Here is a 14,396-nt window from a genome sequence, read left to right on the forward strand (position 1 = left end):
GAAGCCAGATTTGTTTAGAACGGAGAAAGTCTGTTTAGGATTGCCCAGTAAACAGATTAAAACACCAACCAGCTAGCGCTGCTGCTGTAAGTGGCGCCTGCACTTTGCTCTCGATTGCTCCGAATTGGCCACAATTACGGTTAGCCCTTTATTAACTTTTCCTGCGTTTCGTGGCCCGTCGGCCCTGCTGTTTGCAACGGTTTCCTTGCAGTCTCGCGTGAGCTCTGGTTTACGAAAGTTTAGGCCGGAATAAATGCTATTAGTCTCGAAGAGGATACTGGGCGCTTGCTTTATTGTGTGTAATGTCAACTACCTCATGCACCTGATGAAATAGGGGCTCCAGTCAACAAAAGTTTACATCGTAATTCTGTCTGTCGGTGATTTTTAAGATGCCACCAGACTTTTTAAAAAGTAGGACTAACCACATCACCAAGGTTACCCAGTAAGGAAGCTTCATTGACAACAGGGATTCAAACTCAGGTTTCTCCAGGTATTTATTTCTAGTCCACCTTTCTCGCTGAGATGCAAGGCAGATTACACAGTGTGAGATTAGTACAGTCAGTATCAAGGATATTTCCATAAACAATGCCATGGGGTAAATAGACATAAGTTTACAAAGACATGGCATTAGCAAGAATCCAATAAAGAGTTGAAGAAATGCTGAAACAGGATAAGCATATTCTAGGACTGACATTAGACAACATGAAACAGGTAGTTCATAGGAGCACATATTTAAAGCAACAGATAGTACATAATGCAACACAGTGGTGAAGTTCAAGGTCCCTAACTCATTAGCAAAGCATCGACCCCTGCCTTACAATACAGCCCTCCTATCTGAATAAAAAGTTTGTACTATTGGCTCCTTCTGAAAGATTACTAGGGCTGATGGGTTGCCAAATCCAGGCTGGAAAATTCCTGGAGATTTGAGGATGGAACCATGGAAGGATGGGATTGTGATACAATAGAGACCACTTTCCAAAGCTGCCATTTTCTCCAGGCAAACTGATTTTTGTAGTCTGGAGATCAGTTGTAATTCCAGATCTCCAGGCCCCACCTAGAAGTTGGCAAACCCAGCTGACATGTATCTTATTTATTTGCATGCAAATAAAATAATACTTTTGAAGCAAAAAAGGCATTTCCCCCCATGATCTATACATATGCAACTGCTATCAGGCCTGGTTCAGACCAGGAAATGAGGTTGTGGAAAAGACTGCACTTAGAGTTGCCAGGTGTCCAGTTATTCCCCGGTCAGTCCTGTTTTTTCTTGGAGTGTCTGGGGAAAACAGTTAAATTACCGGACATATAAATGTCAGGTATTTGAGGCGGGGGGCAGTGGTTGGCCATTAGTGTGCAGGAACTGGAGGCAGCGCCAGCAGAACTTCCTGTGCTGCCCCCCCCCTCCCCTGAGTCCTGCATGCTGGGAGAGTGGCCAGCATACCTGTCCATCCTCCTCTGTGCCAGGGAATAGAAGCAGTGGGCTGGCCTCACTCCCTGAATTTAAGTCTTCAGAGGTAGGGTCTGCCCAGTTTTTTTCTTTACCGGCAGTCTGGCAACCCTAACCGCCTTATCAGGTTATTGATAGAGGACCAATATTTAGAATGCTATTTTAAAAAATCTCTGCAAATAGAAAAAAAGCATAGCAATCAAAGAGAGGAAACTGATTGTTCTTCCCTGTTGGGCTAGTTTTCTATTTGCCTGGCGTTTTTTGTGCAAAGGAACTGTTTAAAGCTAGCATCCACCTCCTACACTCTAAACACATTCTTACCACTTCATTTTTGCTGCAACTGTAAACCAGGCAGCCTTCTACAGGGGAGTGAGGAGGTGGAGTCCTGCGATGTTACTGCTATCAATTTATTGAATACACAGCATTTGGAATGCTGAAAGTGCTTAAAAGGTCTTTGCTATATGACACTTCACAGTATAAGAAAAAAGGCAAACTCTTGCCCCACAGAGTCTACTCTCTCACGAGAGGGAGGGAAGAGGTCAGTGTCCCATGAGATTGATTGCTGTGTGTGGAAATTTGGGCTTGTTCTCAAGGCCCCCTGAAGGTGGCTCCATATTTTTTTCCAGTCATGTAGACTTCTGTTACTGCCACTTTAAAACCAGGCACATCTTTCAGAAAGGAGAGGACTTTAGTTCAGTTAAAGAAGGCAGAGAAGGAGGAAGCTGATGGTGGCATCCATTTTTGTCTGGAGCCTAACATAAATAGAGGCCTAAGGCAGCCTGCCTGAAATCCCTTCTTGAGAGTGTATTACGTGACAAAACAACAGTGATGGCTAAGGACATGCTGGTATTTCCCATAGCAAACATAAGAGATGGGTGCCATTCCTATGTCTTTAGATGTTTATGTGTATTGGTTGTTGTGGATTTTCTGGGCTGTATAGTGACACTGAGAGATCTCTGTCTTTTGGTGCTACACCTCTGAAGATGCCAGTCACAGCTGCTGGCGAAACGTCAGGAACTACAATGCCAAGACCACGGCAATACAGCCCGGAAAATCCACAACAACCATCGTTCGCCGGCCATTCTCCGTTCGACAATATATTTATGTGTATTGCCTGGAAATCCTGAAATTTGTGCTGGGTCAGGCCATTATATCAACAGGTCTGTGCGCCAATCTCATGGTACTGGTTGATGTGGGAAACTGGTGATGAACTCACAGTAATAGTATAACCTTTGCAAAATGTGGACCAATCCTGAATGTAAATGTGACACCATGCAAGTGCGCAGCCTGCCATTTTAATGGTTTTGGGTCTGGTCAAGGTCTGGACTGGAGAGTATCCGGGGACTCAATTTATGCAACCTTGAACTCCATACTCAGTATTTTGAATGATTTTTATAGGCTTATTTATCTTTAACAAAAGAGAACTTCGTTATCTTTAACAAAAAAAGAAAGACCATCTAGACCTTAATCCACAGAATACAGCCAGTTGTGTAAAACTTTCAACCGTGTGTAATTTTGTTGGAATGAGGGTAGGGCTTTAACAGGAATCTTAGTTATGAAAATAGAAAGCTTAAAGTTATAAGCATGTTCCTATTTTCATCTGTGGAATATTGCCAAGTATGTAAGAGGCAGGTGGCAAGGTGACCAAGACATGGCTTTTCCAGTGGTGGCACCTTTGGAATACTCTCTCCTTTGACACTCACCAGGTACCTGCTTTACTATATGTTCAGCACCAGGCTGAAAACTTTTTTTGAAACTGGGATTTTAACTCAGGGGTTCCATCCTTTAATAGGGTTGCCAACCTTCAGGCGGGGCTTAGAGTTCTCCAAGAATTACAGCTGGTCTCCAGACTACAGAGATCAGTTCCCCTGTAGGAAATGGCAGCTTTGGAGGGATGGAATCTATTGCATCACATCACTGCTGAGTTTCTTCCCCTACCCAAATTCCACCTTCTTCAGGCACTGCCCCAAATCGCTGGGAATTTCTCCAGCTACAGTTGCCAAATGCTTCTTTTTAAAAAGTGCTTTTAGTCCGAGGACTATTTTATAGATACTGTTTTTGGCTGCTAAATATTGTTCTATGCTGATTTTATGCCTGGACTTGTTTTATGAGTTTATAGTATTGTGAGCCGCCTAGATCATATCTCAAGATACATTTTCTAAATAAACAAATTGGCTTTTAGGGGGTTGTAACCCTCTAGCTATGGAAACATTAGCTCTGGGAGAGCAATCCTAGGAAGGTCTGTTCAGAATCCTATTCAAGTCTATTCAATGCCGTTTACTCCCAGGAAAGCATATTTTGGATTGCATGGACAGTGAGACAATATATACAAAAACAGTTCATATGCTGATAACAACAACAATTGGGTGCACAGCTTTCACTGTAACCAGGGCTTTTTTTCTGGGAAAAGAGGTGGTGGAACTCAGTGGGTTGCCCTCAGAGAAAATGGGTTCCGGAACTCCGTTCCCTCGCGTTCCCCCTGAAAAAAAGCCCTGACTGTAACAGGTGCAAAGGTTTCGAATATAGGGCAGAAGCAATGGTTCCTTCTCCCCAGGGCATTTGTAATAAGGTTGTTGCAATCATGCTTTTTAGTTTGCTTAAGCAGAAACAGGTATGGCAAGATGCTTCTTTCACAAGGACTTCAAACAAAATTCCGAACCTGGCTCATCCAGTTATCTCTAATTTCATGTTCTAAAATTCTAATCTATTTATCACCAAACACCAGTTGCTCTAGTTACTTTTAAGAACTTTAATAACAACACGCTCCAATACTGGCTTAAGGTCTTTTTATTGGGAGTTTGTTTCACTTTCTCGTCTCTATCGTGAAAACAAGATTAGAATAAATTAGAATTTTTACAAGGTGGGATTCAACTGAAAACTGTACTAAGCATTTGGTTACTTTAAAGCCTAATACTTAGTTTAAATTAAAGTGAATGTCAAGCAGGGGTCATTTCATAGAAAAAGAACTGGATGAACTCATTAGCATAACTCATTAGCATATGCCACACCCCTTGACATCACCAGAAACGTGTCATTAGCATAACTGATTTGCATATGTCACACCCCCTGACATCACCTATCCTGGCTGTTTTGGACGCAATCCTGGCCATTCAGGACCAAAATTGGGCCCAAAATGCCAAAAAGGGGCCCAAAATGGTCAGGATCAGGCCGCTGCTGATTGGGAGAGTGATCCACCACCCGCCAGAGGCCCGATCGAGGCCGTTTTGGCCCCAATCCAGGACGAAACGTGCCCAAAATGGCCAAGAGTCAGGTGGGCAGGGCCACCTGATATGTGACCTCTTTGGGGAACTTCTGGAACTGCGTTCCTGCACATTCCCCCTCGAAATGAGCCCTGATGCCAAGCATTCAGCACATCTATAATAATAAGCATTTATATCACAAAGGCCACCTACTGAAGGACAAAGTACAAGTTAGGCTTGAGTATCTCAGACTGGCTCTCCCATGGTTTACCCTGATAATTCTAGCCCTAGCGGGGCCTGAAGCCAATGAGGACTGTAGTACTAAAACAAATAAGCGTAACTCTCTCCCTCTTACAGTTTCCTTCACCCAGACTGTGTGTGGAATACTAGTTATATAGTGACTTGAGAGATCCAAATTTAAAGCCTTATTCAACCATGACACTTGCTGTGTGACTATGAGGCAGTCACCACCAAATCAGCCTAACCTACCTCACTGGGTTATTGCGATTGCGAGGGCAAAATTGTTACGAGAGGGTGCTTCTTGGAGAAAGTGTGGGATAAAAATTATAAGACTGATAGAGAATGAGATGAAGAGTTCTTGGGAATACAAATACTCCTTTGTGACAATATGGTTGATCCTCAAGGAAAGGTGGTTAATTTGTACATGATGGAGATTATTTTTCATGGTCCAACAAACCTGCAATGTTTTCTCACTCATTTGAGGTTTGGATTTAATTATATTAATGAACGTCCTCTGCATTTTACATAATTAGATTTCAGTTTGACATAATTAAATTTCATCCTGTTCGTCTTGCACTTTATGACCCCTTGATCTTATGACTGCATATTAAGGATCCACTAAAGTCAGGTGTAGTCCACACAAATTCCTGCTGAAGGAAAGGGTGAAGCTTTAAGGAGCAAGACTTAGGTTTTTATTTATTGTTCCTGTTTTTAATATCTGTAATTTTTTATTCTGTCTTTCACCATGTGGGGGAGTGCTTATACAAGGATTACCCATCAAAGAAGAAGAGATTTCTAATCCTGAAGATGAAGATTCTGCAAAACCTGATCTCCCGGGTTCACCTTCTGATTTCCACAGTATTTCAGGACTGTACAAAGCCTGCTGTTTCTGTCAATTAGCCTAACTGAAGTTTTGTTTCTTGTTGATTCATTTGAAGAGATTAATCAACTAAAAATGTAATGCAAAAATCTTACTACAGGTGCCTTTCTGAAATTCTGAAGGATGTATAATAAACTAACCTATAATGTTAATTTTATTATTATTTATGTCATTTATAGTCCACCTTTCTCACTAAGACTCAAGGCAGATTACACAGTGTGAGATTAGTACAGTCAGTATCAAGGACAATTTCATAAACAATGCCATAGGGTAAATAAACACAAGTTTACATAGACATGGCATTAGCAAGAACCCAACACAGAGTTGAAGAAATGCTGAAACAGAGCATAAGCAATTCTAGGGCTGACATAGGAACACACATTTAAAGCAAGTTATATACATGGTAAGGCAACATATTGGTAAAGTCTATGGGTGAAATCTATGATCCCTAACTCATTAGTGGAACATCTGAGACCTCTCCCTACAATACAAAAGCCTTTTTGAATAATTTGGTTTTGCATCATTTGCGGAAAGCTAGGAGCGTAGGGGCTCTCCTGACCTCCTCAGGCACAGGGGGCCACCACAGGGAAGGGGCCACCATAGAGAAAGCCCGTGTACAGGCTGCTGTTGATTTCACCCATGTGCAGGGTGGCACCTGCAGGTGACCCTGTTCAGATGAGCAAAGTTGCCATGGAGACCGCAGAATGGGGGTGATGTTCATGCTCCTTCTCGCTCCTGATAACAGTTGGGCCGCAGCGTTTTGCACCAATTGGAGTCTTCTAGTTAACTTAGATGGGAGACCTATGCATAGTGCATTACAGTAGTCAAGTCCTGATGTTACCATAGCATGGATCCAGGTGGCCAGGTCAACCATGTTGAGGTAAGAAGCCATCTTCCAGGCTAGAGTGAGGTTGTAGAAAGCATTTTTTGCAGCTGCTTTAACTTGTTATAAGGACAGACTTCTTTTATGAATTTTCTGTTTGTTCACAAGTGCAAATACAAGGCATTATTTTTTTACACGACTACTGGGCATGTAAGGACCTGAGTATGAACTGGAGTATACAGATATAATTATGTTGACAGAACTTTCATTCTTTTCAATGACTTTTGACACACACTGCTTTTCAATCGAAGTGACATGGCAGGGTTAGAAGTTGCATCTTTTTGTCTTGGAAGCTCTGCTCTGTTGAATTCTGGTGTGGGTTGACTGTGATAACTCAGTGGGATGGGAAAAGCTTTTTCTTCCTAACATCTGCCCCCCCCCCCAACACCCATTTCTTGCAGTACTCCATCAGACAGGCATCTTGGCATTTTTCTTACATTCTCAGTTTGTCATGGATTATTAATGTCCATCATTACGCTGGCCAGGATGTGCGAGGACATTGTCCAATGAGACACATTTCACCCACTACCCTCATGGGCTTCCCAACTGGCCGTCCATTGCCAGGGACAATGGGCAAGTTTTCTTCTCATTTTCCTTGTTATCTCCAAGTGCCTCACTTTATTCCCCCCCCCCATGTTGCTTTACTTACAACCAGAGCTTTTTTTCTGGAAAAGGGGTGGTGGAACTCAGTGGGTTGCCCTCGGAGAAAATGGTCACATGGCCGGTGGCCCCGCCCCCTGATCTCCAGACAGAGGGGAGACTCCAGACACAGGGCAATCTAAACTCCCCTCTGTCTGGAGATCGGGGGTGGGGCCACCGGCCATGTGACCATTTTCAAGAGGTTCCGGAACTCCATTCCACTGCGTCCCCGCTGAAAAAAAACCCTACTTACAACTGGGAGTAGAAGAGGCAGATGTTCTGTCACCATACTTTGAACAGAGGGGCAGCTACTGTTCAAAATTCTGAGGAGTAGCTGTTACTCAGCATTTATGAGCATGGTGCAAGCATACCACATATAATTTTACCATGTATTTAGTGAAGAAGGTGCCAGCATACAGGCAGAAGCCCAGGCAGCTTTTTAAAAAATCTGTTTTGCTGTGAATCAGCCAAAGTGTGCTTTATGAATGACACCCTGACATGCTGCAATTGGAGAACCCCTGAGAGCAACACTGGCATATTTTGCTTCCTCTGGAGGGATGAATGTAGTAATTACAAATAGTATATCCTGTGGCCTTTTTGAAAGCTAACTCATACTTTGCTGCTTTTGGTAGGGAGAGATGGATGGTGTTTCAGGGATGAGAGACTGTGGCATGTTGAAGGTTTTGGATGACCCATGCGGGTGGCCAAGCACACTGACTGTATATAATTTTTCTGCCGCTGAAGAATAAGATATCGTATGCATAGCAGACTCCGAGAAGCAGGTCATTTGGAAAGATAGCTGCCAAATTTTGCTATGCCTGGCCTAGAGAGGCAGATACATTCCAACTTCAGGCAAGCTGAAACTTGTCTGAAATTGCAACATCTCTGCCTATCCGGCAGTTCTGCCCAGAACAATGCAGAGACAAAGAAAACAAATGCACTCGACTTAGTGTTGTGGTTTTATGAAAGAGGACATGATCCATTTGGGATATCTGGATGACTAGAAATATGTCATCAATATCTCACATGGAAAGCAATCGCTGTAGAACAGGCAGTTGCAGCTTGTTACAATTAGAGAGCCAAACTTTGTCAACATTCAGCGCAAGAGATCAACAAAGAGCCAGCAAAAGACAGCCCATACGCATAACTGAAAATATGCAACTTAACACTACTGGTAACTGACACATTGATTAATATTCCGTAATTTTTCTGCAGCCCAGTTGTTGCATGTTCTTTATTAGAAAGTGGCACACACATGGTCTCACAATAAGTAATAAATATACACATGAGCACCCTGTGTATTTTATTGCATTGCCATAAACCTGTGCATGGTTTGCACTTGGATTATTGGCAACTATCTGTATAATTTCCCTTCCTGTAAAGCATCATTTTTAGTCCAATCTTTGCTTCCCATTCCCTTCATATACTGGTTATTCTAGCATCTAACCTACTCCTCCAATATACCCTAACTTAAAAGATTTAATTTTCTTTTTAAAAGAGCCACATTTTCGTCTGTACTAAGCCATATGGGTTGCAGACCTCTGCTGTTGAAGATGTGACACGTACAAATTTCTGACTGCCTTTCATACTTTAAAAGGAAGAATAATTTTTTCCTCTCCTTTGTCCCAGAAACATGGTGCAACTTGATAACTAGCTTTGTATACACCACTATCTAAACTGACCCTCTTTAGTCTGCACCACATCCTGTTTCTAATTTCCAGACTTCAGCAGCCACAAGCCTTGAAACAACTTATTCCCCAACATCCTTTTTGGATTTTTTTGGTGTGCTGAACATCCAACCCGAGGAGGAGCTCTAGAGAACTCAAAAGTTTGCACACTTTTTAGGGGTGTGTGTGTGATATTACACAGAAAAAGTAAAACGAATGTGCAGACTGAGTTAAAAGGCCTGGTTTGTGGGGTTCAAAACTGGAAAGCATAGTGATAACAATTCAAAAAATATGCACAATTAGGCTTGCCAATTCTGGATTGGGAAATTCCTGGAGATCTGGGGGTGGCGCATGAGGAGGGCCAGATTTAGGGAGTGGAGGGACCTCAGTGGGGCATAATACCATGGGTTCCACCCTCCAAAGAGACCATTTTCTCCAGGGGAAGTCAACTCTGTAGTCTGGGAGAATTCCAGTTTGGCAACCCTATGCAGTCTGTGACAACACAGACTCTTTGGCTACAGTTAAGCAGTTTACAGAGGCTGAGAAAATCATCAGACCCGTTTAGCCCTTGGCTAAACCCAATTCAGCAGTTTCTCGTGTGAGTCTCTTTTGAAGACAAGAGTTGTTAACTAGCAGCTGCCATTGCTGAAACCTCAAGCGATCATCAAGCCCAAGGTGGAGCTGCAATCCAGCAGTACCCTTGCTGACGCTAAACAGGACTGGGCATAATTGTCAGCAACACACAAGTTCGCCTTCAGACCAGCCTAACAAAGGAACGGTCGGCCCGCCCCCGTTCTGGAATTTAGAAGGTTGCCAACCTCCAGGTAGGGCCTGGAGACCTCCCGGAATTACAACTGATCTCTAGGCTACAGAGAAAATGGCTGCTATGAAGGGTGGTCTCTAGGGCATTATACCCTGCTGAAGCCCCTCCCTCCAAACCCCGCCTCCTCTAAGCTCCATTCCCAAATCTCCAGAAATTTCCCGGCCCAGAGTTGGCAGCTCTGTAGCCCCCTCCTTCTTCGGCTCCAAGAGGGACTCTCCACGCCCCTGGAGCGCGCACATCAAGCAAGACGCTCTGCACATGCCCCGAGGCCCTCTCGTCCCACGGCCGGGCGCTCTTCCAGGCCGGTTCCGAAGCAACCGTAGGAGGAGCGCGCCGAGCGGCTGGCTGCGCGCGCCTAGCGGCTCCGCCCGCTCGACGGCGAGGAGGCCTGTGGGCGGCAACTGGCTGTTCGAGCGGCCCGGCTGGCCGGCAGGGAGGAGCTCCGGGAGCCGCTGGAGGCGCCGCGGGAGGGCTGGGCTGGACGCACCACCTGGATGCTCGGGACGTGGCCATAGCGGCGTCGGGTAAGGGAAGGTGGGCGAGCCCCTCCAGGGCGCCGCCCTCCAGAGGGCGGTAAAGCTGAGCGAGGGGCGATTGGGAGCCGCGGGAAGGCGCATAGAGCCGGGGATCTGGCCAGGCTGTGAGATCCTGCCGGGGGCTCAGGGGTGCCCCAAGGGAGCCCGTCCCCCAAATCCTCATTTAGAAGGCTCAGAACAGGAGGCTGGAGCCGGGGCCGGAAGGCTGGGGCTTGCGGAGCAGAGAGGCGAAGGAATGCCCTCGCGGAGCCGCTCTGGTTGTCCATTGGGGAGGGAAATACACTCTGCACATGCTCCCAGGGCATGCTTTGTTATCCCGCCGCTAATTTCACGCCACGCTGTCCTAGACTGAATCCTGGCACAAAGGAAATGGAAGGTGTGTCTGAATGTTATCTTTGGTTTGGTCTGTGTTTGTTTTGCATAATTGTTTACACCTTATTTTGTTGTGGGTTTTGAATTCAGAGGCTCATCACAAGCGTTTGGGAAAGGGTGGGCTGCACCTTTAAATAGATGCTTGCACATGAGTTGTTAATAGGCTAGGAGGAGTGTGCTGGAATGATGAGGAAGGACTCTTCTAATCAAATGTGGAGGACTGGGGTGCCAAGAATCCTAAAATGTTATTCACCTGTCATTTTGATATGTGTATGCACCATTAATGCTTTTTCAAAACCAGCAATACTCTCCTCTTCAAAAGAAAGATGGTGTCATTTTAAAATTTGGTCCCATGGAAGTATACCAGTTTTCTCCTCTTCCTCAATTGCAGGGCCGGCATGTCCATGGAGATGGGTCTAGCAGCCGCCTCGAGTGCTGAGGTGCCGGAGGGGGCGTCGGGGGCGGGGGCGCGCACCGCGGAGCTAGCAGCAGCAGCGTTGGCGGCTGAGTGGGAGAGCTGGGAAGCCACCTGCGTGCCGCCCCTGGCTCGCAGCTGCTGCTCCTGGCCGGGAGCGTGTGGTGGCAGCAGCAGCATGGGGCAGTGTGAGTGGGCAGCCTCCCAGCCCTCCTGCTCAGTCGCCCTGTGCTGCCGCCGCCTGCACACAGCTGTGGGCCAGGCATGGTGGGCAGCGCAGGGCAACTGAGCAGGAGGGCTGGGAGACCACCCATGCACCATCCCAGCTGCCTGCTGCACTAACGGGGCCAGCTCGCAGTGGCATGCTGTGTGATGATGTCACACGCAGTGATGTCATCGTGCAGTCCAGGTGCATGCACACGTGTGGGGGCAGCAACAGCCCTGAAGCTGCCCCCGGCCTCAGGCACCATAAACTCTGGCACCGGCCCTGCCCAGTTGGCAACGTAGAGGCAAAAGAACAGGACTGGGATTTGTGGCAAAACATTTTTTGCAGGTGAGGCTGAGCTGCTTTGGCAGGTGGAAGTTGGCAGACTTGTTTTTGTCCCTGATTCCATTCTCCTAGTGACCTTTCATGACATAAGAAGAAGGCTTCTAGATCAGGCCAGTGGGCCATCTGGTCCAATATCCTGTTTTCCAGAGATGCCACCTGGGAGGTCTGTACCTGGATGCCAAAGCCTTCTCCTGTACTGGGGAGCATACAGTCTTTGAACATGGAGGCTCCATTTAGCCATTTTGTTTAATAAGGTATCCTCCATGAATTAGTTACACCTTCTCAGGTACTCAAGTTCGGTGGTTCTTATCCTTTCATAGCCTACGCTCCACCAGTCGTTCTATCAGAGCTCCATTGCGACAGAAAAAGAAAGTCCACTTTTTCCTGAGAAGGACATTTATATGTTTGCAGGCATTCTCTTAGACAGTTATAATTTATGATAAGTTTTAAGGACATTAAAAAGAAAACTAAAGCAGCACAATGGATAATGCCTGGCAGATTGGGTTGTCAGGCATATCAAAGATGCTTGCTGGTGGGCAAGTGGAACAGGGGATTAGGAGAAACACAGAGTGTCCAAGGTTGCTGCTAGCATGCTGAAAGGTCACAGATGGATAATCCATAGTGGCAGGTAAGGTCAGCAGGAGATGACACGTCATGTTTGCAGGCAGCTATGGAGATTGAGGGAGAGAGAATTTTGAATAGTTGTTATGAAAACCCTGCATCCTACCTAGACTATTTTTGCGTCCCACTGGTGGTACATGTATCACTGATTAAGAAACGCTATTCTGGTTCCAACCAAGGTTTTAGAACAAAGTGTGCTCTTTTTCCTGAGTCCCCAGTATAGACCAGGCAATGCAACAAATGTAGGAACACAAAACGAAAAGCCTGAATTCTCTTCCTCTGGCATGCGTGGGAAGGGGGACGATTCCCGTCCCAGCCTTTGGGATTTAATCTTTGAGGCCAGGGGTGCTGATGCAGGCGAGAATGTCAAGTACTCAAGATGTCAAAAGGCTCCATCTGTCTATTTTAAGAGTATGGAGAGGCGGAGAGATTAGTGAAGCCGGCTAGTTATACATCCAAGCGTGCAACCATATGCTTTCTAATTTTCTCTGCCTGCCCCTCCTTTCTCTCTCTGTCATTTGTGTGGATTTGATTGCCCCCGGACATGGCTGCTGTTAATTTACTAGCACGCTTTGAGTCACTGCACCGATTTCAAATAGCAAACCCTGTCTGTATTCCTCCCTTGTATGATCTTCTCAGCAGCTCTGTGTACGCTTGGGAGGAACATAATAACCTTATGGCAGCTAAGCAGGGTGGCTCCCCCATGGAAGTTTTGCTCTGATGTGGCATCCACAGTGGAGCAGGGTTTTTTTTTTTAAGCATCTACATGTTAAGGATTTTCCCCTGATCTGATACAATCTTTTTGGAAAGATTGCAGTCCAAACATGTTTGCCCACTGTGCGGATGGGAAAGTGTGCATTTTTGAAGATACAACTCACATTGACACTATATTCCTTGTCTCATTAACCCCCACAGCCATCATCTCCACCCATGCAATGGAGGACACTTTCTGGCTTTTAAAATAAATCAGTATTTGCTAGATTGCCATAGCTTTATAAGGTTGTCACCCTTTAACAGTGATGGCGAACCTTTTTGACCCCGAGTGCCCAAACTGCAACACAAAACCAATTTATTTATTTCAAAGTGCCAGCACTGCAATCAAACCCGAATACTGAGGTCTTAGTTAAAAAAAACAACTCATACAGTTGTCCCAACTAATTAACATCTCTCTTTCTCTCTCTCTCTCTCTCTCTCTCTCTCTCTCTCTCTCTCTCTCTCTCTCTCTCTCTCTCTCTCTCACACTCACTCACTCACTCACTCACTCACTCACTCACTCACTCACTCAGGAGCCACGAATGAAAGTAAAGCAAGTTAAAGCAGTTTGCCCTTCTTTAGACCAGCAGCCCTGCTTGCAAGCACTCTCTCTCCCTCTCACTCACTCAAGAGCCATGACTGAAAGTAAGCAGATTGCCCTTCTTTAGACCAGCAGCCCTGCTTGCAAGCTCTCGCTCGCTTGCTCTCTCTCGCTCAAGAGCCATGACTGAAAGTAAAGCAAGTTAAATCAAAGCAGCTTACTCTTCTTTAGAAAGCCAGCCCCAGCAGCCCAGCTGCTGCCTCTGCTTCCTGCTGCTAAAGAGACGGGCAGCAGGGAGGCAGCACTGAGGAATAGGAATCACGTGGGAAGAGCCAAAACCCATGTGATCTCTGCTCAGAACGCCGTTCCAGGCGTTGCCCCTCTAAATGAGCCCTGGAACTAGTGATCCGGTGACTTGGCTTGTGTGCCCACAGAGAGGGCTCTGCATACCAGCTGTGGCACACATGCCATAGGTTCACCATCACTGCCTTATAACATTATAACGATAACAGGCAAGTGCTCACAAAGCTCCCGTGTTGGTGCTCTGGTGTCAGCGCAAATGCCTTTACATTGGCAGTGGTGATGACAAGGAAATGGAGAATCCCTGCTGTGCTGATGTAGCCCAGGTCTGCATCTCGTCAGTGCCTGGATGGGAGACCTCCTGGGAATGCCCCCCACATGAGTGTCACTTTGATTTCCATGATGGAAGAAAGGAGGGCTATCACTGTAATAAAATCAGCTGTGGTTGTGTATATTCTAGCAGCAGGCGAAAGTCTGCCATGAAACCCCCCACTGTGCTAGTGGCTGTACCATCACAGGAATAGTTGTGAAG

The 14,396-nt window shown here is 45.9% G+C and overlaps 1 protein-coding gene across 4 annotated transcripts in view; it reads left to right on the top strand.

The window, feature by feature from the left end:
- Window positions 1-10,218: 10,218 nt before the first annotated feature.
- The window catches only part of KIAA1210 (KIAA1210 ortholog), a 47,961-nt gene continuing 43,783 nt past the window's right edge, over window positions 10,219-14,396 (top strand). For 2 of the 4 annotated variants that reach the window (XM_054995757.1, XM_054995759.1), the window contains exon 1: window positions 10,219-10,300. The gene's annotated coding sequence lies outside the window, so the exon portion shown is untranslated. Of the gene's footprint in view, window positions 10,301-10,535; window positions 10,689-14,396 lie in introns of those variants that run through there. The other 2 variants (XM_054995758.1, XM_054995760.1) reach the window with 1 other exon arrangement.

Source organism: Eublepharis macularius, chromosome 13 (assembly GCF_028583425.1).
Source record: "Eublepharis macularius isolate TG4126 chromosome 13, MPM_Emac_v1.0, whole genome shotgun sequence".
Taxonomy (NCBI): domain Eukaryota; kingdom Metazoa; phylum Chordata; class Lepidosauria; order Squamata; family Eublepharidae; genus Eublepharis; species Eublepharis macularius.